Source organism: Zootoca vivipara, chromosome 9 (genome assembly GCF_963506605.1).
Source record: "Zootoca vivipara chromosome 9, rZooViv1.1, whole genome shotgun sequence".
NCBI lineage: Eukaryota > Metazoa > Chordata > Lepidosauria > Squamata > Lacertidae > Zootoca > Zootoca vivipara.
Genome location: NC_083284.1, coordinates 75,658,492 through 75,683,209, shown reverse-complemented (window position 1 = coordinate 75,683,209; position 24,718 = coordinate 75,658,492).

Below are 24,718 nucleotides of genomic sequence, written 5' to 3'. Positions count from 1 at the left end.
AGCAGCTGCCCCTTGGCTATGCCCATGAAAACCAGTAAGCATTTTTAGGTTCATATTATTTCAGTGGGGGAAGTGTAAGTATATGCCTTTCGGAAAATGTTTAGAAGACAGTGGGATACGAAAGATAGCAATAGACAAAATGACATTTTTGAATGGACCAGAGACAATGATGGAACTACAGAAAGCAATATCACAGGGAAAGGAAGGAAGACATTTGGACCTGATGGACTTTCAGCAATATATTATAAAAAGTTACAAGATTACCTAACACAACCATTAAAAGACTTTATGAATGCTGGAAGAGTGCATATATAATCTTGATTCCTAAGTCGAGGTTAAAATTGTTAGAATTATTGTTGAATGTTTTCCTTTTTTGTTATAAATGAAAATTTGAAATAAAATTTGAAAAAAGTAAGTATATGCCTATATATTTTGAAAGTGAAGACAGTGCCAAGAAACTTCTTTGGACATTTATTGCATGAGCAGAAAATAGAGACAAAGTATTTAGGATAGCTCTGGTATATTTCATAAATAACACACTGAACATGTCCCAGGATTGAGGCCACGAAGTGAAAATATTAACTGAAAGGGCAAAATCGACAGAAATCTGCCTTGTTGGCCTTTTGTTTCTGAAAGTATTACGCTTGTCTGTTCCTAAGAGGGAGCACCGGCTGTTCTTAAGGTTTTCTGATCTCCTTGTAGCTACAGTTTATCACCGTGTTGTGCAGAGATGTTATCCCCAAATATAATTTTAAATAGGAAAAAATAATACACCACCAATGCACACTTGGTTGAGAAATTGCACTGATGTGTTTGTAGAGTTTCGGTTTGGATTTTGATTGTCATGAGCTACACCTTTCTCTCTTTTTCCCTATATGTTTTGGTGGTGATGGGAGTAGTGGCCCCTGTGGTGTAGTTAGGGGCATAACAATGGGGGGCGATGGGGGCAGTTTGCCCCGGGTTCCACTCTGGGGTGTGTGTGACTTGGCGTTCCCACCCCTGTGACTCCCAAGCCAAGCCTCCAGCCTCCCGGTAAAAAGTCCGCGCCAAGCGGGAGGCTGGAGGCTCAGCTTGGGAGTTGCAGGGGTGGAGGCGCCAAGTGGAGTCGCGGGGGGCAGCGATACTCCACTACGTAACAAGCATGCCCCCCCACGCCTCCAAAGCTGTGTGCCTCCAGCTACAAACTCCGGGTAGAAAGCCCACTCTGCATGTACGGGAGGCTGGAGGTGCGCAGCTTTGGAGGCGTGGAGGGGCGGCAATACCCCACCACATAATGATGCATGCGTCGTTACATAACACGCATGCGTTGTTATGTAGCGACGCATGCATCATTACATAGTGACGCCATGCCCCCCCAAGTGCATGGCAATTTGCCACCCCGGGTGTCGCGGCGCCTTGCTACGCCCCTGGGTGTAGTCATGGATAGAGTGGCAAAAGTGGACCAGGAAGACCCAGGTGAAAATCTGTTCTCAGACATGAAGCACGCCTTGTTGGGAAAGAACGTTGAAACACAGCACAGGACAACACGATTCCATGTTCCACTTGTGGGCTTCCCAGAAGGATGGTCTGACCCAACAGGACTCGTGCTATTACACCACTGAAAAGGCCAGTGCAATTCTGTCCTACAAAAATACAATGGAGTCTTATAATCGTGCTGTAACGTGCTATTTTCGGTGTAAAATACATGTGGATGCTACATGTTCATGTTTGGGAAATACAGAATTACTTGACCCAACAGACTCCTAAGAGTCTTCCTTGCAGGTTTTTAAGCAGAGGCTGGATGGCCACCTGTCATGTACAATCTAGCTGAGATTCCTCTGCATTGCAGGGGGTTGGACTAGATGACCCTTGGGATCACTTCCAACCCTACAATTCTATTATTGTTCTATAAAGATTTCTGCGCAAATTATTGCATCTCCTCCTCACTGCATACCAAGGCCAATTTTGAACCTCGGGACTAGGGGTGCTTTGAATATTCCCAAAATGGAAATTGAATGCTCCCAGTTAAAAACGGATAACCCAGATAAAACAACTGTTTTTGAACTTGGGGTGGGAGGCAAAAAAATCAGTGAGCTGTTGCCTGGAATGTTCCATGGAAGTGGGGAAGAATACCCAGAAACTGTCAGTCAAGGAATAGTCTAGTAGCTCTTTCCGCGTCAACAGAGGACTGAAGATGAACAACTAGCCTGGCCTCCTACACAGCAAGAGGCTGATCAGTGCCTGTGAAATATACTCTGAGTCGAGAGTGAATTTCATGCTCTTTATTCAGCTCGTAGTCATCAATGAGAAATCCTATTGTTCTATGATTCAGCTCAGTACATAACAGCCTTGAATGGTAAATAAGGCACAATCCAGGCCACATCTGCCATCAGACCTTTTGGAGGTGTTCCGGACCCCATCAGGACTCCTCCCACTGTGTGACATCATGCATGCTCGCTGCTGCCCCCAAGGTTGGGTGGAACCCAGTGTGCCTGGAGGAGAGAGGTGCAGCAGTAGACGCCATCAGGTAAGGGGATATGAAGGGCTCACAAGGTGCTGCAATTATGCGCAGATTTGGGTTGGGATAGAACATTTTTCTATGCATTCTGAACCTTTGCTCATGGTTTGCTTTTTATTTCAAAGTTAGTCTGGTGGAGTTCAGTGATCCTGTAACAGATATTTGATACTGGCAAAATGCTAACAATTTAATTTGAAAAGTAAGCCACGTTTGTCACCGAGCTTGCACCTTCTCTTCAAATTCCTGCAAGTGTTTCACTTGAGCAGATCCTTCAAACTTTGGCAGCAATTTTTGCCCAGGTGAAATTTGTTGGCAACTCAAAATGAATTCCCTTAGTTAATGATTTCCTATTCAGCCTGCTTCAATTAGAAAGCCAACTGACCTTCAGTTCCACACTCCAATGCCCACCCAATGTCGTTCTACGTTTAAGCTTTCCTTCAAGAAAATCTGGAATTTCCCAGTCATAGAGATGTTGCACTCTGTCTCCAAAAATAACATTTCTCTCATTTCTTTTGTGAAGGAACAAAAAGTAAAGTGGAGTCAGCAAAGCCACAGTGTAACCGAATGCAACTAGCACTTTGAAAATGTGTGAAGGCCTTTAACTAGTGGAAGCTAAAGTGTAATTTTATGGAACACATAGCAAAAGAAACTCCGCAAATGCTTCTCATCCAAGGATCCTAGGAGAGACTGTTGGGACAAAATAAATATTTATTAACTTTGTAGCAGGATTAAGCAGAATTGGAAGTGAGTGATCATTAACCCAGGGGATAAATGTTATGTATCCAACCAACGCTATCCAATCCATCATTTACTTGGAAAACCAATTTACATTAAGCCTTTTTTTTTTAATTGCTTCACTATGTACATTAACCCAAATCAAAGACTGAGCAGTAGTGTTTATTTTCTTTCTGCTAGATCTCTTTTTTCCCCTTTTGTTATTATTAAAATGAGCATTTATGAAAATTGGAGACTCAGACATGAAAGTCACCCTCATTCTTTTGCCAACTTTGAGCAAGCAAAAGCCTATTTTGTAACAAATTGAAAACAGCATTTCAGTTGTCCTGATGTGTGTAAAAGGCTTTGCAGAGAAAATATTAGGCTTCTGTCTCAAATATTCACCTACTTTTCATCCTGTTTAACACATTGTTGCCCCTGACGCTGCTATTTCCTTCTTCATAGATTAGTCACATGGATGTTTCCAGCCAGTCATGAATTTCTCAGTGAAGAAATAACTATAGGCTCTATAGCCAAAAACAAATTGATGATGTGATGACCTCACTGAGGAGTAATCCGAGCAGTGTAAACTGATATGCAAATATTCTCATAAGATGTGCTGGAGTGAAAACAAATGAAAAGAGGGAGCATTTTTCTACAGTGCTAAAAAATCAAACACCTGGTTAATTCTGGCTCATCTCTAGAATTTTCTGTACATTTCTTCCTAAATTTGGTTGTGAGCTTCAAGTCTCATTGGTTTCAATGGATGTGCTTTTAAAGTAAAGCTTTTGTTAACATCGAGAATGTGGGCTCTGAATTGTACAAAGTGGGGAGGGAATCTACCCAAAGGAAACATAAAATCTACTGTAAGCAGACAAAAACCAGAAATGGGTTTCAGAAGATCACAAATGCTCAGCTTCTCCAGATGTGTGGTTAGTTTGCTACCTGCATCTGAATATTTATATGTCCAGCTGAGTTAATGCACAACTTATTAGCAATAGTTTAATGTGACCCATAGGCGCTAGGGGTGCAGGGCACCTGGGTGCCGAGTTCTCAGGGGTGCCAGGCCAAGAGTCTTGGAGTCCAGGGATTGGGAAGAGCTGGCAGCCGCTGCTGAGCAGAGCAGAGCCCGTTGGAGCGCCACAGCTCTTCTGCTGTGGGCGAGCGAGGTGCTGAGGCAGCCGGCCAGCTCCGCCCTCCTGTGTGCATGGGATTGGTGGGCTGCCGAGAGGCCTGCCCAGAGCACACTGCTCACACGAGGCACCAGGCTTCGCCCAGTTGCTGCCACCGCGCCTGCTGTTGTGCTGGGCTCTGCTTGCCCACCCTCCCCCTGGCCAGCCCACCCTAAAAAAAGGTCAACAACTTTGGGCAACTGGGGAGGGTCCGGATCTTTGCACCCCGGTGCCGCATATGCTTAAGACAGCACTGAACGTGACCACATACTTTATATAGAAGTAGGACAAAAGTTGTGCGTAAGAGGAAAAAGAGATAGTGTTTAGGACAGGCATCCCCAAACTGCGGCCCTCCAGATGTTTTGGCCTACAACTCCCATGATCCCTAGCTAACAGGACCAGTGGTCAGGGATGATGGGAATTGTAGTCCAAAACATCTGGAGGGCCGAAGTTTGGGGATGCCTGGTTTAGGATAAAAGTGGTATCAAACTGTCTTAGTCATTCCACTCATAGTTTTCTGCAGTATTAGTGGCTAGATGGAGCCAGGGGCAGCCCTTCCAAGCAACTGGGCAAGGAGAGCTGCTTCAGGCAGCACCATGATAGAATGACACATCTAGACTTTGTAATGTGGTTTTGGCTGCAATGCGAGTGGGCTTGAGGCTTCACTGCAGGCACCAAAGTGCCTTGATTGGCCACTAGATGAATCCATGGATGTGCAAAGACTCCTCAGACATATTTTCCAATTCCACTTTCTGCTGAACAGCCTTGAAGAAGTATCCTTTCCATATTTGCTGAATGAGTCAGGCTCTCTATCCAAATAGCTTGAAATGCAGGGGCATTCCTGAGTGGGCAACCTTCTGAGGGCAGCATGCCAGCATCAGGCAAGGCCAGAGACAAAAAAGATGGTTGCTACTACAGATGTGATTCTTCCTTTTGTATAGGAAGCTGCATTCCAGCCAGGCAAAATCCAGACACCAACACAACCCTCCATTCCCCATCCAGGCAAGCATTGAAGGAGAGCACAGAGCAAGTCTGGTGAGCGGTGTAGGCTGAGGGGAGGGGAGGCGTGGCCTATGGGGAGCACTCCTGAGTAGGGGAAGCTTGATTCGGTTTGCATTCACATTCTCCTGAACAATTTGAGACCCAAAATATCTTTCAACATTCAACATTCAACATTCACACTTTGTCATTTCAACATTCAGTGGCGTAGAGACTCTGTGGGCTTTGTGGCCTGAGTCACTGCTTCAACTCCCCCAGCACTTACACTATATAATGCTTGTACTTTCTTTTAAAGTATCCTAGATCTTCCCATAGACTTGTAGTACAGTGGTACCTTGGTTCTCAAACTTAATCCGTTCCGGAAGTCCGTTCCAAAACCAAGGTGAACTTTCTCATAGAAAGTAATGCAAAATGGATTAATCCGTTCCAGACTTTTAAAAACAACCCCTAAAACAGCAATTTAACATAAATTTTACTATCTGACGAGACCATTGATCTATAAAATGAAAGCAATAATCAATGTCCTGTACTATAAAATAAATAAGACAGCGTTGTAGATGATTAAAAAAAAAAATATTTCCCCCCTTACCTGCACTGAAGATAGTCATTGTTTGGATGGGGGGCTTTTATCCATTTCTGCAGTCAGACAATCAATCAATCAATCAGTAGCTGAACTGGGTTCCACACACTCACAAAAACAAATTAACAAAAAAGCCTCAAAAACAAAAACGCAAAATAAATAGCAAAAGCAAAAGCGCCAAACGTAATCTGTTCTGGAAGTCTGTTTGACTTTTGAAATGTTTGAAAACCAAGGCGCAGCTTCTGATTGGTGCAGACGCCCCGGAAACAATAGCAAACAGCCACATCAGATGTTCAGCTTCCGAAAAATATTCAAAAATCAGAGTACTTACTTCTGGGTTTTTAGCGTTTGAGGACCAAGGTAACACTGTACGGAGATTTCCATAGACAGAGAAAATGACAATGAAACTACTTCATGACTGTAGTACAGTGGTACCTCTGGTTATGGATTTAATTTGTTTCGGGGTGCCCTGCGCACCCTGAAAAATCTGTAACTAGAGGCGCTGCTTCTGCGCATGCACATGGCGCGATAGAGCACTTCTGCGCATGCACGAGGCACACAGAGCACTTTTGCATATGTGCAAGTGGCGGAACCCGGAAGTATACACTTCCGGTTTTGCCGCGGCCGTAACCCGAAGATTACGTAACCTGGAGGTTACGCAACACAAGGTACCACTGTATAAGTACCACTGAAAATGAAGGAATTCTATAGATATTTCCCAGAGGAAAAATTTGCCATTAAATGTTTGGTGAGGCCTGTGATACTGTGTGCTACATAACTTTCAATGCATTGTGGATTTTCACAGCATCTTGGATGACAGGAATGTGTTGATAGACAAGCATTTTTCCTTACAAAGAATGTTGTCTTATCATTCTTTTGATCATCAGTAATGCTAACAGCTAAAAGGCTGCAAAATCATTCTCCGCTTGCTTCACATCTCTCAGGAAAGCCAAGAAGTGGAAAGAGAGTAAAAAGTAGAAGCTGATACTCAGATAAAGAAGAACAAACCATTCAAACTGGATTAAATAAGGCTGTCCATAAGCATTTGGTTTTAATGAAAGGCATCATTATGTGGCTGTAATGTTGCCAAGAATCTTGTTGAAATGGCATATGAGCTGAAAAACCAATCTCCAGGAATAAACGGATCCTACGTTGTAGCAGGCATACTACTCATTACTTTAACTCAAATGTCACCAGGTAATAAGAGAAAATGATTTAACAGCTGTCTTGGAGAGCTGAACTCCATCTTCTTCCAAAGTATCACCAGCTACCCAATGAACATGCATTTTATGTTTTACTAGCTGTACCCGGCCATGTGTTGCTGTGGCTCTCGTGATGTCAGCATGGGAGGTGAGGAGTGGCGGAAGTGAGGGTAGACGAGGCCTGGCCTGTCTCGCAGCCTGCCTGCCAGCCTTCCTCTCCGCCCGACGGTGGGGGCGAGGAGAGGTGAGGGGTGGCCTGCATCTCATGACATCGGCGGCGGATGAGGTGTTGGGTTTGGGGCCCAGCCTGCCTCTGATGGCGAGACCTGGCCTGGCTCTCGCAACATCGGCGGTGACTGCGGCAGTGGGTGTGGGGCCCAGCCTGGCTCTCAAGGCGTTGGTGGCAGCAGAGGCGGTGGCGGTGGGGCCCGACATGTCTCTCGTGGTGCGGCCTGATTATCCCGGCGTAGGCATCACTCTCAGCGATGGATGTGGCGCCTGACTGTCACGATGTCAGCAGTGGCTGGGGTGGAGGCTTTGGGGCCTGGCTTGCCTCTTGTGGCGAGGCGTGGCCTGCCTCTCGAGGCATTGGTGGTGGTGGTGGCAGCGGCAGCAGGGCCCGACCTGTTTCTCGTGGCCCGGCCTGAGTGTCCCAGCGTCGGTGGCATTGGCAGAGGCGGCGTCTGCTTCTGCGGGTGGTTGGAGGTGAGCAGCGGTGAGGCCCGTACTGCCTCCCGGGCTACCTGCCATCCTATGGTTCTGGAATGGTGAGATTGAGGAGGGGGGGGCAGGAGTCTGGAAAGGTTGTTTTATCCGCCCCCCCCCCCAATGTTCTATAGGATCTTTTCCTTTGATGTCCAACAGATGGCACTATTGCTGCACAAAAGTATAAGGCACCTGTTCCTTTGATGACCACTGGAGGGAGTTACTTTTTGAAGACAAAATCGTGTTTTTAGACTTCCGGTTGATTGCGCGGCAGCAGCAGTCGGAGGTCTGTTTGTCGGAGCGGACCTTTGCGCGTCAAAAGTTGGGGATACCGCTTCAGCGCAGCAGATCCCCCCCAAACGCCAAATTGAGCATTTTGGGGGCGTGGGTGTCTGGTGGGTGCAGTTTGCGGGCTCCCCCCTCCCGGGCAAGGCTCTGTTTTGAGCCCCCGAGAGCGAGGGGGTAGAGCTGCAGCGCAACAGACATATTGCTTCCTTTGACAGCGCAAAGCTGCAGGACTGTCTGCATAGAGGTCAATTCTTCCAAAAGGAATTAGAAGGACTGTACCGTGAGTACTATTTGATTTGGATTAATCTGAAGAAAAAATTGGTCACGGGAGTGGGATTTAAAGTTACGGAAGCCGGTCCTCTCCCACTGATTGATTAAGAAAGCAAAGACTTATGTCTGAAGCCAGTAAAGAATTATTTAAGTACTAAACTTCTAAAAGGAGATTGTCAGCTTCTCCCCAGATGCAGGGGAAGGGGGGAATAATTTAATTACATTGTAAATACCTGCAGAGTTTGAGGAGTGGAACTTTGAAAGTGACACCCTGGTCAGTGCTGCAGAATATATTGTGACATTAAAATGGAGGATACTTTGTACTTTTTCCTTACATCTGGATACATTGAGTGCACCCCTCCATTTCCTGTTGTCGCTCTGCTGTGACCTTCAAAGTGGATAGAAGCCATAACAATGGATTCTTTCTATGAGAACGTGTCAAAATTAATCGCGGAGAGCAGACAGGAACTGAAAATATGCTTTCAGGAGGTGAGAAAATTCAGGGACAGCTTCAAAGTTTCTACAAAGCAAACGGAAGAAAATTTGGAAAAAGAAGCAAAAGAAGAAGATTTGTAGGAGGGAAAGGTGGAATCTTAACAGAAAGAAGCAGGAAAAGACTGTGTCTTTATACAGAAAAGTGGATCTGATCTCCAGAAACAAGAAACCTTGCAAGAGAACTGTGTAATTAAAATGTTTTAAGTGGACTTGACTTCCAATGGAGATGGGAAGAAGAGGAGAGGTTGGGGAGGCGGCAGAGGGTCAACGTGGGGGATGGGGTGGTGAAGCATTGGAGAAGGGGAGTGGGATGAATAAATTAAGTACTGTAATATTAAGTACTGTAATATTTCCCCTGTGGCAGAGGAGTGTCTGGGAGGGGTAGGATTTTAAAGTAAAGGTTAGGAAAATGAAAAGGATTAAAGACTTAGGAGGAAGGAAAAGAGGAGAATAAATTGGAAATCAGAAAGGGGGGGAGGGGAAGTCCATAAGACAATGATTAGGAATTTGAGGTTAAAATTATAAGTGTAGTGTTGTTATTGAGTTGAAGTGTTTGTTGTGACATTGTATGTTTTTGTTGTCTTGTTTTTGTATGTACCGTACTGCATGTGTTTTATAAAAACTGAATAAAAATTATTTTAAAAAACAAAACAAAATCATGTTTTTACCTGTGACAGGTGTGACATCTGTATAATCTAAGGTTATGCAAACACTCGCATATTGGAATGGAACATTGTGTCAAAATTTGAACACAATCGGTCAAGCGATTTTGGAGAAAGTCCCTTCCGGCATACCATAGCAGGAGGGGAGGTTGTGGGCACCCACGAGCCCTTCACGCACTGGGGGGATGACTGCCATCCCCCTAGCCATTGGCTGTGCCCCGGGCGCGGTGCTCCCCGGCATGTCCAATCTGGACGTCCCGGGAGGCGTGGCTCACTGATTTAAGTGAGCATGCGGCCGGGGCTCAGTCTCTTTGTTCCTGACCCCAGCCGCTTCTGTTTTCCCGCCCACCCTCCCTTTAGGTAGCGTTTTCCTTTTGACATTGCTATGGACCTCAGTTGGTCGCCGTAGGAATTTTCCCACTTGGCAAATTGGCTCTGGCCTGGTGGTTTTCGCCTACCTCGTAGCAACTTGTCACAACTTTGGTTCTGGTGGTTAGGCATTGGATTATCTCTGAAAGGTTGATGGTGGGGGGGAGGTTGTGGCCATCACCTCCCCCAAAATGCTGAGGGGTACTCCCTTAAGGAGTCCGGAGGCGTGGCCATGTCCGAAGCCGTGGAAGGTAAGGGCCTAAGGCACACCCCTTATTGGTGGCCCCAGGGTGAGTTCCGAGTTGATTTGCATCGCAGGGCTCACCCAACGGTGATTAACCCTTCCCAGACTGCCAGCACAACGGGCTGGAGCCAGATATAGTCGGTTAGATCCAATGCCTAAGCCAATACCTCTCTACATCCGTAACCAATAAAGTTGTAGCCTTTTATGCCCATTAACCTTATTCAACGTCATTAGTATCAATCTGCATACAATGCAGAAGTCAATGTTATTTCCAGTTCTCTTCCTCATTGACACTTCTTGCTTCTTGTGGTTTATTCAACAGGGAAGGGCTCAGTTTCATTAACATTTCTCCAGAGGGACGAGGACATGCAAAGAGGAAGACAAGGGCTTGAAATCAAGCCAGGGAGATGGCTTGCCAAACATAGCAGCGGCCACGAGGCCTTATTCAACGTGTCCTGTGCCTTTATTACTCCGGGAGGGATCTGGAAATCGCCACACAAAAGTCATCGTACACAAACATGGACATTTTACACACACACACACACACACACACACACACACACACACACACACATATATATATATATATATATATATATATATATATATATATATATATATATATAATTAAATTTGTATTTTGCCCTTCATCCAAAGAGGGCCGCAGTTTGGGGGTGCCTGCCCTAGATGATATAGACAGCAATATCTGGTTGCACCTCTGACACTCTGGAGAAGATCGCCTTCTGTTCATACAGTCCTGGATACAACCAATCATTATTTATTTAGATTTAGAGCCTTCCACATCCCAAAGACTCCTGGTGGCTATAAACAGGATTGGAAGAGTGATTATGGTTTTCAAGAAAATGATGAAAACTACTCCCAACTAAAACCTGAATCCCAAAGCTTGTCCAAAATGCTTAGATCTTTTAGCACTTCCTAAAATTACTCATGCTTGGACTTTGGTGAACTTGCAATGAGACAGAATTTCATAACTGGGAGATAACCTCCCCAGGACATCTCTCTTCCTCTACTTGTTATCTGACCTTGATGCAAATAATAATAATCATCATCATCATTATTGGAGCATCCTCAGTACATGTCAGAGATTATAATGGAAGACTGCAAGGAAAGAAGCGGTATGTAAGGTGTGCTGGTCCAAAACTATTTGGGGCTTTGAAGGCAGGATCGAACAGGGAGCCAAGGTAGATGTGAGTTCATGGCTGCAGCCTGCTTCTGCCAAGATGTATTTTGCAACAGCCAAACTTCCCAGCAGTTTTCAAGGATAGCCCCATATACAGTCAGTTGCAGTAATCTAGTCTGACAGTGACAGTGCCATAGACAATGATTTCCTGGACCTCAACAGACGGAATGGCTATCAATGACCTTAGTACCTCTCACATCTACTCTAGAACATTAAGAATTTGCCATCAAATTGACTGATGTGTTAATAGGAAAGTGCAGGCTTCCTAATAGACTACTTTATATAGTGACAGCACCAGAAGCTCACACACTGAGTAGGAAGGGAATTTTCTTCCTTTAAAACAAGCAGAAAAACTGCCAGGATTGTTAAACAAAACAAAACAAAAAAAGGTGATTCAGCTCTTCAGTGATCCCATCGGTAAATTCCTATAATTAGCTGCCTACTAAAGGGCTAATATTTAATCTGGTCAGGGGAGCAAAACCTGAGATGTGTGTCACCATCTTCTGTTACTACCCAGGAAAAAACCCCAGAAACTTTAGAAGCCGTTAATTAGAGTCCATGGCATAACTTTTGCGTGTTGAGGTCACAGGACATCCCCGCAATAATTCACATATCACACAGCAATTTAAGTTTAAGGTTTTTGGCATTATTTTGGCCACAACTTTATTTAAAATACAACCAAATGTGAGTGGTTGCTTAGGCATTGGTTCATCCATCCGTCCCCCGCCCTGGGACAGATCTGACATCCCTAGCCGTCTAGGGAAGTCAGTAGGTAAACACCCCCTGAGAGAGGATGGAGCCGTGTGCCAGGCCCTTCACCTCTCCCCGAATGTTTCCCGAGGCTTTTGCTCTTGCATGGCCCTAGCCCCTTGCAGGGGTACAGATGAGAGCCCGTCGAACCCCAGGATTCCTTTAATGGAATACCCCTATAAGGAGCAGCAATTTTGAGGGGTTAGGCCTTCCTAACCCCTCCACCAACCAATTTTAACCAATGCCTAACCATCAACCTTACAAGTTGTGATGATTTGCTGCGCAGTAGGCAAAACCCAAATGGCAACAGCCAATCAGCCAAATGGGCAAAATTCCTACCGGTACCAGGCCCCTGCCCCAAAGCAGGCGACCCCATGACAGGCATAGCAATGTCAAAGCGAAAGGCCCTTAAAGAGGGTGGGCGGGCGGGAGATCCGTTGCACTGGCAAAAGTGAAACTAAAAGCTGCTCACAAAGAATTTATACCCGCTATCACTATCAATCATTAACTTGCAACATGACTCCCCCCCACCCCCCAGCACTATCCAATCACCCTGTGGCCATTAGACTAATCTGCCCAGCAACCCAAGGGGATGTCCTGTTAACCCCTACCGCAACGTGCCTCTCAATGAATAGAGGACCCAATTTCTCCTACAACAGGATGCGCTCTGGATAGCAGTGCTGCGGTTTGTCTCCATCTCCAAATTCTGACAATAAAAATATTGGCCCAAACTCCCATTTTGTTGCCTGTGAATGGGTTGGTGAAATAGGAGCAACATTTTGTCTCAACCAATTCAAGGTCACCCAACGAAATTGATTGCCTCTACTGCATGCACTGCCAATAGAAAGTACCGCTTCATACTGTGCATTTTTGCAATTCACTTTCACAAGACGTGATGAAAGCCATTGGCTTAGATGAAGTCTCTCAAAGGCTATTAGGCATGATATCTAAATGTATGGACCCTCCGTGTTCAGAGCCAAGAGGCCACTGAATACTAGGTGTTTCCTGGAGACATCTGGTTGACCTTTGCAGAAACTAGGATGCTGGACTCCATCTGATCCAGCAAGGCTTGTTCTTGCATTCATGGACCAATGAATGAGGAGACTTGTGGGGCAGCATTTTCCTCATTTCTGTCATTCATCATTTTTTTGTAGAAAAATGCATCAAAAGGAAATGATGCAGCCACCTAAGGTTAGATATATCTGACTATAAAATGAATTTTCACAACACTTGCATGCACACAAACATAGATGAAGAAATGCAATGAAAAGTAACTTCAGATATTTCAAGTTGGGGAAAATTCTGACCAAGGATGAATTAATTCAACAAATAGATTTAGCCACAAGTTTGAATAGCTCAGGTAAAAATCACTGAATATTTACAACTTCACTGTATCTTAATCCTCATGCTACATCCTGAATATATTTTCATAATCTCTCCACCTGCGTGTCACCTGGGCAGTTTTTCACTGCCAAATTCACATTGAGCTGTGCAAATTATTTTTAGGAATGGGGGGGAGGGGAGAAGCGTTGTCATTTTTGCCAGGCAAGGGGATCAGGCAATGCAGTTGAATCTCCATTGCTTTCCTGAACTTGGAACAATGAGGAACAAGTCCCTGCAAATGATTATTCACAAAGTTTGCCTTAATCAGAATATGGGTTGTTGTAGTCACACAGTAACTGGGAATTGGTTTCAATTCTAATCCCATACAACCAACACCAGCGGAGCTTGCTACAGGTTTTGGAATGTGGGGAGAAATAATTGAGAAAAAGGACTACATCAGTTCTAGAAAGAGAGAAAGAAAGAAAGAAAGAAAGAAAGAAAGAAAGAAAGAAAGAAAGAAAGAAAGAAAGAGGGATGTAAAGGAAGCACAGAGAATGTTCTGCATGACAAAAGAAAAATATTAGAAGGAGACTGGCAAGAGGGTAAAATAGCACTTACAGTTATGGAATCAGCAGATGAGGAGTGAGATCAAAAGACTTCTGACATTTCCTCTCCCCCTGGACTTTATTTTTTAACTGGAACCAATCCATTGCTCATTTACCTGCAATTTCTGAAAATTGTACTATGCACAGTTTATTGTAGCTTTCTGTTTTGTTAGCTCTTTTATTCAAGCAATCTTTCTTTTAGAATATTAATAGAATAGCTTCATCCAGACTCCCCTGCATTGGCTTGTGCCAAGGTGGAAGGTGGGGTGAAAAGGAGGGAAGAAATAAAACACTATCAACTGGGAAGGAGGACGGGAGGAAGAAAACTTAAATAAAAAAAGTAGAGAGATCATCTGGATATGTCATTTCCTGGTTCACATTGTGAAGCTATTTCTAAATAACCTCTTAAATATTTTTTTTAAAATTGCAAATCAGACTCAGAAGAACCCTTCCATAATTAATTATGTGCTATTTGTACGTTCCTGGAGACATAGTTTAGATAGATAGATAGATTCTTTATTGCGGCTAAAAGCCCACACAAGCAAAGTACATCAAACAGAAAAAGTAAAACTACTGCATTTCAGAAACAAAACAAGAACAGAGGCAGCATCTCTATAAAAATTACACCACAGCCATTTGGGGTGAACGCAATCGAATATCTATATATGTGTGTAAAATTGCCGAAGAAATAATAGAATAAAATAATATATTAAAAGATTTCAATAATCCTACAGCATTCTGGTTCGTCTCTTGTGGGAGAGAACTGAGGTTAAGAACCTTGCCACCTGCAGAGTTCTGTTCGAGTCATTGTCTTGCAAAACGAGTGCAAGATGGGACTCTGATGGTTTGAGGGGAAAACATTAAATCTCGCTTTGATAAACGCAAACCTATGCGATGCGACAGAGAGAGAGGAAAGATATGCTGGAACCTGATAGATTGGGGGTGATACCAATATTCAGCGGTGAACAGACCCCACCACCCGTCATAAGATTGTACTGTAAGTCAACATCCTCCAGTCTTTGTTTAATGGACCTTTTGGCTGAAGCAAGGTCTGAGTTTAAGGAGTCTTTCAGAGAGATTCTAACTATTGAAATTTAAGGACCCACCAAGCTTCCACTTACAAAGTTTCTGACTTCTAGAGAAGATAAGTACTTTAGATTTGGAATGATTTATAGTTAGCAAATTAGATTGGCAATAAAGAGCAAAAATCTTAAGCGCCCTCTTAAGACCAATTCTCAAGTAGGAAAGGATCACCGCATCGTCTGCATATAACAGCAGGGACAGCGGTAGTCCACGAGTCGGGGGGCATGGATGGTTTGAAGGGACTCAACTAGTGGGTTTCTCATATCACTGATAAACAAATTGAATAGGTAGGGTGCTAGTATGCACCCTTGGCAGACTCCTTTATCTATTGGTACTAACTTAGTGAGATCACCCTGGCGGCCCACCCTTCGTGTAATTGGATTATGAGCCACAAAAGCCTTCTATCAATACCCCACCATGCAAGTTTTTCCCATAGTAGGACTCTGGGGATGCTATCAAAGACTGCCTTCAGGTCTATGAAGGCGGCACAAAGTTGACCACGACAAGGGGCCAAGTATTTCTGTGCCAAATGGTAGAGGATTATAGCATGGTCTGTGGTAGAATGGTTAGGTCTAAACCCAGCTTGTTCATGTCCAATCAAATAGGACTCACCGGACCACTGAGACAGTCTCGTTAACAAAAAATGTGCATATATTTTCCCTGTGATCGATAATAGGCTAATATTCCGGTAATTCCTGGGATCATCTGAGGGGCCTTTTTAAAAAAAATAAATTGGAATTATGATGGCCTCCTTCCACACTCTAGGAACAAGGCCGGTAGCATTGATTGGACATAGTTTAATATTTCACCGAAATACTTTTTTACCTGGATCTCAAAAAATTTAGTGCCAAAAAAAGAAGGAACAACAACTTCTTGCTATATATATATATATATTGAAATTGCTTCTCCATGACTTGTGTGCAGCTGAAGAAGAAACCCCTTCATTTTTATAGCTCAATTTTATTGGCTAAACACCAATAAAATGTTTCATTGTTCTAGGAATGATGAAAAATAAAATCCAACAATTAAGAATTGGTTATAGTAACCGATTGAGGGTCCCATAAACACATTCCCATAGAAGTGAAATTTTCCTGGGAATGCTAGAACCACACAGCATGAAACTGTAAGTCTCTTGCACCCAATCATACATTTTCATCTTCTCCCAGGGAGGTAGAGTTCAGAACCACTGTTTAAGATCAAGGATAGAATTAACATGGGCAAACCAGCTGAAGCTATTCCAGACAGTGGTCTTGTTGGGGGTGGCTCTGTTCCAAGACTGGGTGTTTGGCAAGTTTGGGATGGGCTTGCACCCCTCCTTAAGAATAGGATTGCTTATGGATCTAAACCTGGATGTTCAGGTGGTAGGGGTGGCCATGGCTGGATCTACACTGATTTAAAAAAACGCTATAGAAACACACTATAAAAGCTTTCAATGTGAATTCCCATTGGCAACAAATCACTGCTGTGCATTGCCATCTGGTGTCACATGTTTCTAACACAGTTACAGTGGTACCTCAGAACTCAAACATAATCCGTTCTGGAAGACTGGATGTTCAAGTTCCGAGGCGCGGCTTCCGATTGGCCGACAGCTAGGTTTTTGCACAGGGAAAGCCGAGTTAGACGTTTGTGTTCCAAGGAACGTTAGAAAACTGGAGCACTTACTTCTGGGTTTTCAGCATTCAGAAGCCGAAACGTTCAAGAACAGAGTTGTTCGAGTTCCAAGGTACCACTGTATAAAGATATAACTGATGAGGTTAGCTGAGTCCCAGCATTGCTTTCATCAGCTTTAGCGATACTCTTTTCTGTAATACAGTCATTCATGCTCCAGCAGCATTTAGATTGGACTGTTGTAAGGCAGTCTATGTGGGGTTGCCTGTTAAAAGTTCCTAGAAATTTTATATGGCCCAGAACAAAGCAGTCAAATGACTGCCTTGTGTTATACCAGATTACTCCAGTACTACTTCAGTTTCACTGGTTAATTTTCTTTCTGGCAGGTAGCAAAAACAGAGCTTTCAAAGAAGATATTTGGCATGGAATCATAGGGTCGTCTAGTCCAACCAAGGGTCGTCTAGTCCAAACCCCTGCAATGCAAGAATCTCAGCTAAAGCATCCATAACAGATGGCCATCCAAACTCTGCTAAAAACCTCCAATGAAAGAGAGTCTATAACCTCCCAAGGGAGACTGTTCCACTGTAAAACATCTCTTCCAATGAGGGTTTTTGTTTGCTCTATCCGGGGGTCTCTATTATGAACTCCACATTTATAAGGAAGGCAGTGAAAGGAATGGTGAGAACAATTCTGGGATGAGCACAAATTTACCTCCTTTGGTCACTCCACCCCAAAGGTGAAACATGTTTTTAAAACATATTCTATATTAGTTTCATTGCTGGTCTTTGCTTTGTATTAACACTTGAACATTTTTTATCCAGGCTAACATTGTGAGACTTGTTTACTTCTCAATTTGCCAATTACACCCGTATTGCAAAGCTAGGGGGAAATGTTGAATTAAATTATATATTTTCTCCAGATAGGGAGAATTCTGCTCCTCATAAATATTTCATCAGGGAATGAAAAGTAGGTATTTGTATTTATAGATAAGATGTTAAGGTTTTCAGAAATGGAATTGCTACAAGCAGAATTTCTGGCAAAATAATGGGAAGGAAATTGAGTGAATACCTGACTTGATTTTATGTAAGACACTTATATTGCATTTTTGTTGTCATGCCATGCAGATTCCTGAAGATTGTTGTGACCCAGTCCCTAGGAATACCACCACATGTTCTGATGATAACCTGAGTCCCTCTCATCTGCTCAAGAGATCTTGTGGTCCCTGAGTCTGCTGGAACTGGTTCTGAAACTGCCCAAATAAATGTGGGGAGGAAGATTAATTGCCAGATTTTAAATGAAGCCTTTTGGGCCAAGAATCGGAACTGGTATCCTCACCATCCAAAACCATGCATTCCTCAATTTGTAGGAATCCTCACACAATTCAACACCATTCAACAGCAACACAATGTTTGGCTGAAATTGTCTATTCCTTCTTCAGGCAAGCTGGGTGGTTGGGATCCAGTCCTCTGTGTATTTTGATGGGAAGGAAACAGGGGTTGCTAGAGAGCTGTGCTATAACAGACTGCAGACTGATGTCAGAGGGGCGGGTGACTGAAGTCTCGCAATATCACACCGGAGGAGGAAACTGATAGTAACTGTGTGAATTTGGGGTTGCCTGTTGAAAGATGCAGGAGGAGTGATGCAGCCAAAGCTAAGCACTTCTAATTCCCAATGATTTAGAGAGGCAGCTGTGATTTAAAAGTCGTTGAATTTATCTGCATCGCTTCCAATGCTAGCACCTAAATGGGAATTTTGTATTGATATCTAGTGTGGGGATGAACTTTCAAAGTTTAGTTGTGGGCAAAAGAGGGAACAAAACTGAGGCTGCTCAAAACTCCATTTTGCTGGTGGTCACCATATTGGATTTCCCAGAATGCTCCATTCCAGAGCAGAACAGCATTTGGGAGGAGAGAAAATGGCAGTCCTGCCCCACTCACATGAACTACTGTGTTGAGAATCTACAATTACCTAATTGCAGAGCTTTTGCACATTTTCTGGGTGAGGATCTCCCCTCCCCAGATGAGTGCACAGCTATCTACATGCATGTCCTATTGATACATGCATGTCCTATTGATACTTCATTGGCATAATAGAATCAACAAATTGGTGTGGGATACTCAGCCTCATATAGCCAAACATGCATCATTTTAATTAAGGTCACTATCATATCTAAGGCTGTAGGCTCTGCTGAATGCAGGGGTAGATCAACTATGAAACTAATGAAGCTTTGGCTTCAGGTCCCCTACTCCCAGAGGGGCCCCAGAAATGACTTTTTTCATGCATTTATAGAACATTTCCCTAATTTAGTCCCCTACATAACTTGAAAACTATAAGGCATAGGAAATCTTTACTCACCCCTGTGGCACACAAGATCGTCTGGTACAACAATTTTAATCAAAATCTGAGATGTCATTATTTTATTTTATTTTTTAAATGTGGTGATCTGTCATGGAACAACCCCGCTGAAGAAGATACCCAGTCTTCATTCCTGAAGTTCAAGCTTCAGGGTCCCCAAAATGTAGGTGTGCTGTTGGCTGAATGATTTGCAAGCTCTCCTAGGCAACAAAATATAGGTTGTAAAGTAGAGTATTTCTTTATGCAAAAACAAAAAGCACCCTAAAGCAAACAGAGGCGAGAACAGCAGAGAAAAGAATGCATTCCACATAAAACCACAAAGCCCAGGAAAGCAGCATCAGCGTAATCTACTGCTTCCGGTGATTCCCCTAGCAGCTCTTCTTCAGAAAGCAAAAGTTCCATAATTGCAAGACTCACATGCTCAGTGCTCCACCAGCGGCATTTGCAAACATGTCAAACAAGGCTGCAGAACCCACAAAGAAGCAAAACAACCGCTTAATCCTTTATCAATCACACTCAGTCAAGCTACTTCAGATATGTCAATCAAGGTTATGCCATGTGCCAGGAATTATCTGCTGCCAAAAATAATAATAATTCTACCTACTTGAGTTGTTTATCCAATTTCCTCAAACAGTATTAAGACACTCATTGAACAATGCTAGTGGTTTAGGTTGAAAACGGCTGCAAGCGGTTAATTTTTTTTTTTTTTTGCCCTCCAGTGACTTTATCAAATGCAGAAGGGAAGAGGAAAAGGTAGTCCATTCATTACAATCTTTCTTATATTTTATGTTTCCATTAACACATGCAAAACAGCATTCTACAAGTGGCAAGATTTGGTGGGCAGCACAAACTGCCCAGGAGTTGCGATCTTGTTCTCCAAACATGTCCTGTTTGATGCAGAGGTGGAGAAGATTGAAATCAATGGACTTTTCTTTCTTTCTTTCTTTCTTTCTTTCTTTCTTTCTTTCTTTCTTTCTTTCTTTCTAGAATGGGTAAATGGCAGACTTCTTGACTTTTAGACTGTAACTCCCATCATCCCTGACCATTGTCCATGCCAGCTGGTACCAATGGCTGTTGGAATTCAGCAACATCTGGAAGGCCACAGGTTATTTTTCCAGCAAACATTTTATATATTAAAACGTTATACTATATTAAAACAAGCTGTAGAGCCAGTATGGTGTAGTGGTTAAGAGCGGTGGACTCGTAATCTGGGGAACCGGGTTCGCGTCTCCGCTCCTCCACATGCAGCTGCTGGGTGACCTTGGGCTAGTCACACTTCTTCGAAGTCTCTCAGCCCCACTCACCTCACAGAGTGTTTGTTGTGGGTGAGGAAGGGAAAGGAGAATGTTAGCTGCTTGGAGACTCCTTCGGGTAGTGATAAAGCGGGATATCAAATCCAAACTCTTCTTTTCTTCTTGTAGAGACTTTAAACTAGGTGGTTTTAATGTTCTTTCAGATGTACCAGTAAAGACTGGTCAGGTTTCTTCAATATAATCTTCATTACATATGTCAGATTTACTTATTTTACATTTCATTTCTTTTACAGTCAGAAGGTAGGTTTGTTTGTTTTTGTAGTTTTTGTTTTTGTTTTACAAATTTCTGTATGATGATCCTGTTCTGTGCTGGCTGTATCACACAGCACTCCTGGTTGCACTGCTTCTGGCTGAGGCTCCATCCACCTTCATGAACCTCCCAGAAGTCTTCCTGCTAAAACATAAGAAGTCTCTTAAAGAGATATCACCACAGTGGGCATTAACAAAACTACCATTATTGTCTATATATATATAAATGTAGGCATTGCGCGCGCAGAGGTCACAGCCTTTCTTAATCGCTGAACCAAATTGCATCAATTTAGGACAAAGCGTACCTTGCCCATCAGTGAGGGATCTGGCATTAAGCAAATTCCAAAAAACCCACAGCTTTCATACCTTAAATAGTGATTAAACGCAAAAAAAAGTGGCGCACAAATTAGACATCACCAGCAAAAGCTCTGAAGACTCCAGCAGCATCCAATAGAATGGCAGATTGCATGCTGTCACCAGAAAAAGCTCCGAAGGGCGGCGCCAAATAATGACATCATCAACGAAGCAACTGAAACCACCAAGGCGGCCATTACCAGACCCCTAGGCCCTGCCAGACTGCTAGGCCCCCACTAGGCCTGGGGGGAGAGGGTGAGCACCCGGATCGTAGGTTGCAGCAAGGCCTTTGTTTTATGTAGGCCCCTGCCAGGCCGCCATGCCCCCGCTAGGCCCGGGGAGGGCTGTGGGTCTTCGCTGTGGGTCTACGGGGCTCTGGGTCTTCGCTATTTGACCCCCCCCCCCTGGTTGGGATTATTAAAGTAGTTCTCTGGGTTCTCTGGGTCACCTACTCCAAAATTTGAAAATCTAAATAACAAAACACACACACACACACACACACACACACAAATGCCCAAAACACACAACAATGCCCAAATCATACAATACCCACCAAAATAAATGACAATCGCAAAAATAAAATTAAACAATAATAACTTCTGCTTCTCATGATCTTATTTCAAAAAATTATAATCTAAATATATAAAAATGTCCACGATGCGTGTGCAGGGGCCAATGTATGGAGATAGGGGGGAGGGGACAACACTCCCCGGGGACAACAGAGGGAAGGGTATCCTACCGAAACACAGGGATGAGGCAGGGGGTTGGAGGGAAGAGGGCCGGGATACATCATGGATCGGGACAGGGTGGGGTGTGTGGCGGAATAGTGCCTGATGATGATTCCAGTTCAACATGGGTTAATCTATCACTCCCATTATAGGCAAGTGTTCCCTGGGAGGCGGAGCTAGAGGGCATTCTAAATGGCAGTTGGGAGTTGGCAGTTGAGAGTAGAGTGTTAGAGAGGGATGCAGCAGCTGTATTAACAAGTCTGTGTTAAATAAAAGGAAGATATGTGCTTTTAAGAACCAAAGAAAGTCATGTTTATAAGTTAAATAATAAAGTTAAATGTGCTTAAACGTTCACTGACTCAGCAGTGTCTCAGTACCTACAGAGGTGTGACAAAGAGGGGAGAACAAAGCTTTCCTGGGGAAGAGGAAACTGTTTGCTTTTTCTCCTGTCATACAAAGGGCTGGTTAGCGAAGCTGAAGGAACCACATAGTTGCCTAAGGGAGAGGCACACTGTAGCAGTAGGGGTCCATGGGAGGGACTTCCCACTCGTGGCAATAGGTTTCGAACACAGTGCCTGAGGTACTCTGGAGACAAGTCCAATTTGGACAATGGAGGTTTTTCTCCTGTTTGTAGAGAAGCACAGGGAGAGCCTCTGTTGTTAAAGCAGTGAGGGGTGGGAAACAGGGAATCCCTCACATTTATTTGGTGGCTAACCAGCCCTTTGTGCAAACAGTTTCCTCTTCCCCAGGAAAGCTTTGTTCTCGCCTCTTAGTCACACCTCTGAAGGTACTGAGACACTGCCGAGTCAATGAACGTTTAAGCACATTTAACTTTATTATTTAACTTATAAACATGAATTTCTCTGGTTCTTAAAAGCACATATCTTCTTTTCATATAACACAGACTTGTTAATACAGCTGCTGCATCCCTCTCTAACACTCTACTCTCAACTGCCAACTCCCAACTGCCATTTAGAATGCCCTCTAGCTCCGCCTCCCAGGGAACACTTGCCTATAATGGGAGTGATAGATTAACCCATATTGAACTGGAATCATCATTAGGCACTATTCCGCCACAGGGGGAATCACAGGGAATGAACCAGAACCACACACCCCAAGCGCACCCTCTGGCCTGACCCACGGCGGCCTCATCCCAGCAGACTTTGACCCCCCTGATTTTATCTTTCTTAATTCAGCTGCCTGGCAACCCAGCACCCTGGCCCCTGTTTGCCAGCTGAGGTCACAAAGTGCTGCTTTGCAAGCAAGCCTTAAAATGCCCTGCAAGGGGGATGCTTGTCAGATGTCAGTGAGAGACTTGACAGACGAAGATGAATTGTGAAGGTAGGAGGCCCAGAGGAGATGAGTACAATAAAATTATTATTATTATTATTATGAGCATCACCCCTCACTGGTGCATGTGGCTTGGCTCCTTGGCTTGACTTGTTGACAGCTGAGATAGCTTGCCAGGTCCCTCCCTGCCTCTCAGCAATGCAGCTCTGCAGACTTAGCCCCTTTTCACGAGGCAGGATCCCTAAATGGAAGGTGTTTTAAGGGAAAGGCTTCTAGCGGGCTTCAGCTTGCACGGGGCAGGAGTCTAGTGAGATTTATTTTGTATTATTTCTTTGCACCATCGCTGCATGTGACCCTTGATCAAAAGGTCCTTGCCCCAAGGGGCTTACAATCTTTAGTATGACAAAGGGAGGGAACAGAGCAAGGTTGAGGTCCAGGGTGGATCCTGAGTCCTCCTGCAAGACATAAGCCAGGGGCTCTGAGATTAGACTTTGGGATTCCTGAACATTTCCCTCTTCCCTCTGTTTTTATTTTCCTTTCTGTCTCCTAGGTCCTAAGAGGCGCCAGAAGCAGAACGAAGCTTTGGCCATTGTGGTAGGTTAATTCCATGGGGAATCCATTCCCCACATGTGCAGGGGGGTCGTGGCACCTGAGTGAAACAGGGCTGGGTTGGGGGGTTGCAGGCCTGTCTCGCCCCAGCCCCTCGCCCCCCTCCTTCCAAGCCAGGGGTGGGGCCATCATGTGCCCAGGCAGGAGCAGTGGTGACGTGGGCATGGGCAGCCTGGCAGGGGTGCTTGTTCTGTCCCCTCCTTCCCTGGGTCAGCTGGCCAGACCCCCTCGCCAGCGCTCAGGCTGTCCCTACAGATGTTTGGGGGCTGCCCCCCCCCAGGGGCCCTATGTCCCCCCTGCAGGAGGGCCCTGCCTCCACTGGCTTGGCTGGCCATGGGCTGATGCTTGTCTGCTCTTTGCCATGCAGGAGAAGGAGGGATGTGTCTGGGGGGAGGCAGCAGAGGGAGGGAGACAGACAGGGGGGGGGGAGAAAAGATGGAGGGAATAGGGAGGGCACTGTGCCCCAGATGAAAATGATTGGGGAGTGGGGACAGCCCACAGGAATACAATGTCCTTCTTCCTTCTCAGGGCCATGGTTTGGGAAAGGCAGCAGCAGCAGCCCGGCAGCAGCCCAGCGGTGCCGCAAAACCCAAGAAATTGTGGAGGTATGCTGTGACCTTCTTTCCGTGGCAGCTGGGAAAGTCTTGCTAGCTGGAGGAGGAAGGCCTGATTTAGATATCCCTATACTGTAGTTTTTTGGAGAGGGTTTCTCTGTGGTCCACCTGGACAGGGCAAGGGTCGTGATCCTCTCCCAAGGCTGGGCTGGGGCAGTTTTAGGATGGCACGACCGAGGCGCTCACGCTGGGCACCACGCTGCCGAGGGGGCTAAAACAATGCGGAAGAACAAGAGGGAGGGGTGCCCAGTTGTAGGGTGGTACAGGCAGGGTCGTAGCTAGGGAGTGGAGAGGTGGGCCCCCGCCAGGGGCACATGTGAGGGGGGGGAATATAAAATTGGCTTTAAAAAAGGTCCATAAATATGTTTATAAATAAAGATATTGATTATTGCCTCGTAAGAAAAGGTTTTAAATGCGGGAGGCAGTGGAAGACAGGAGT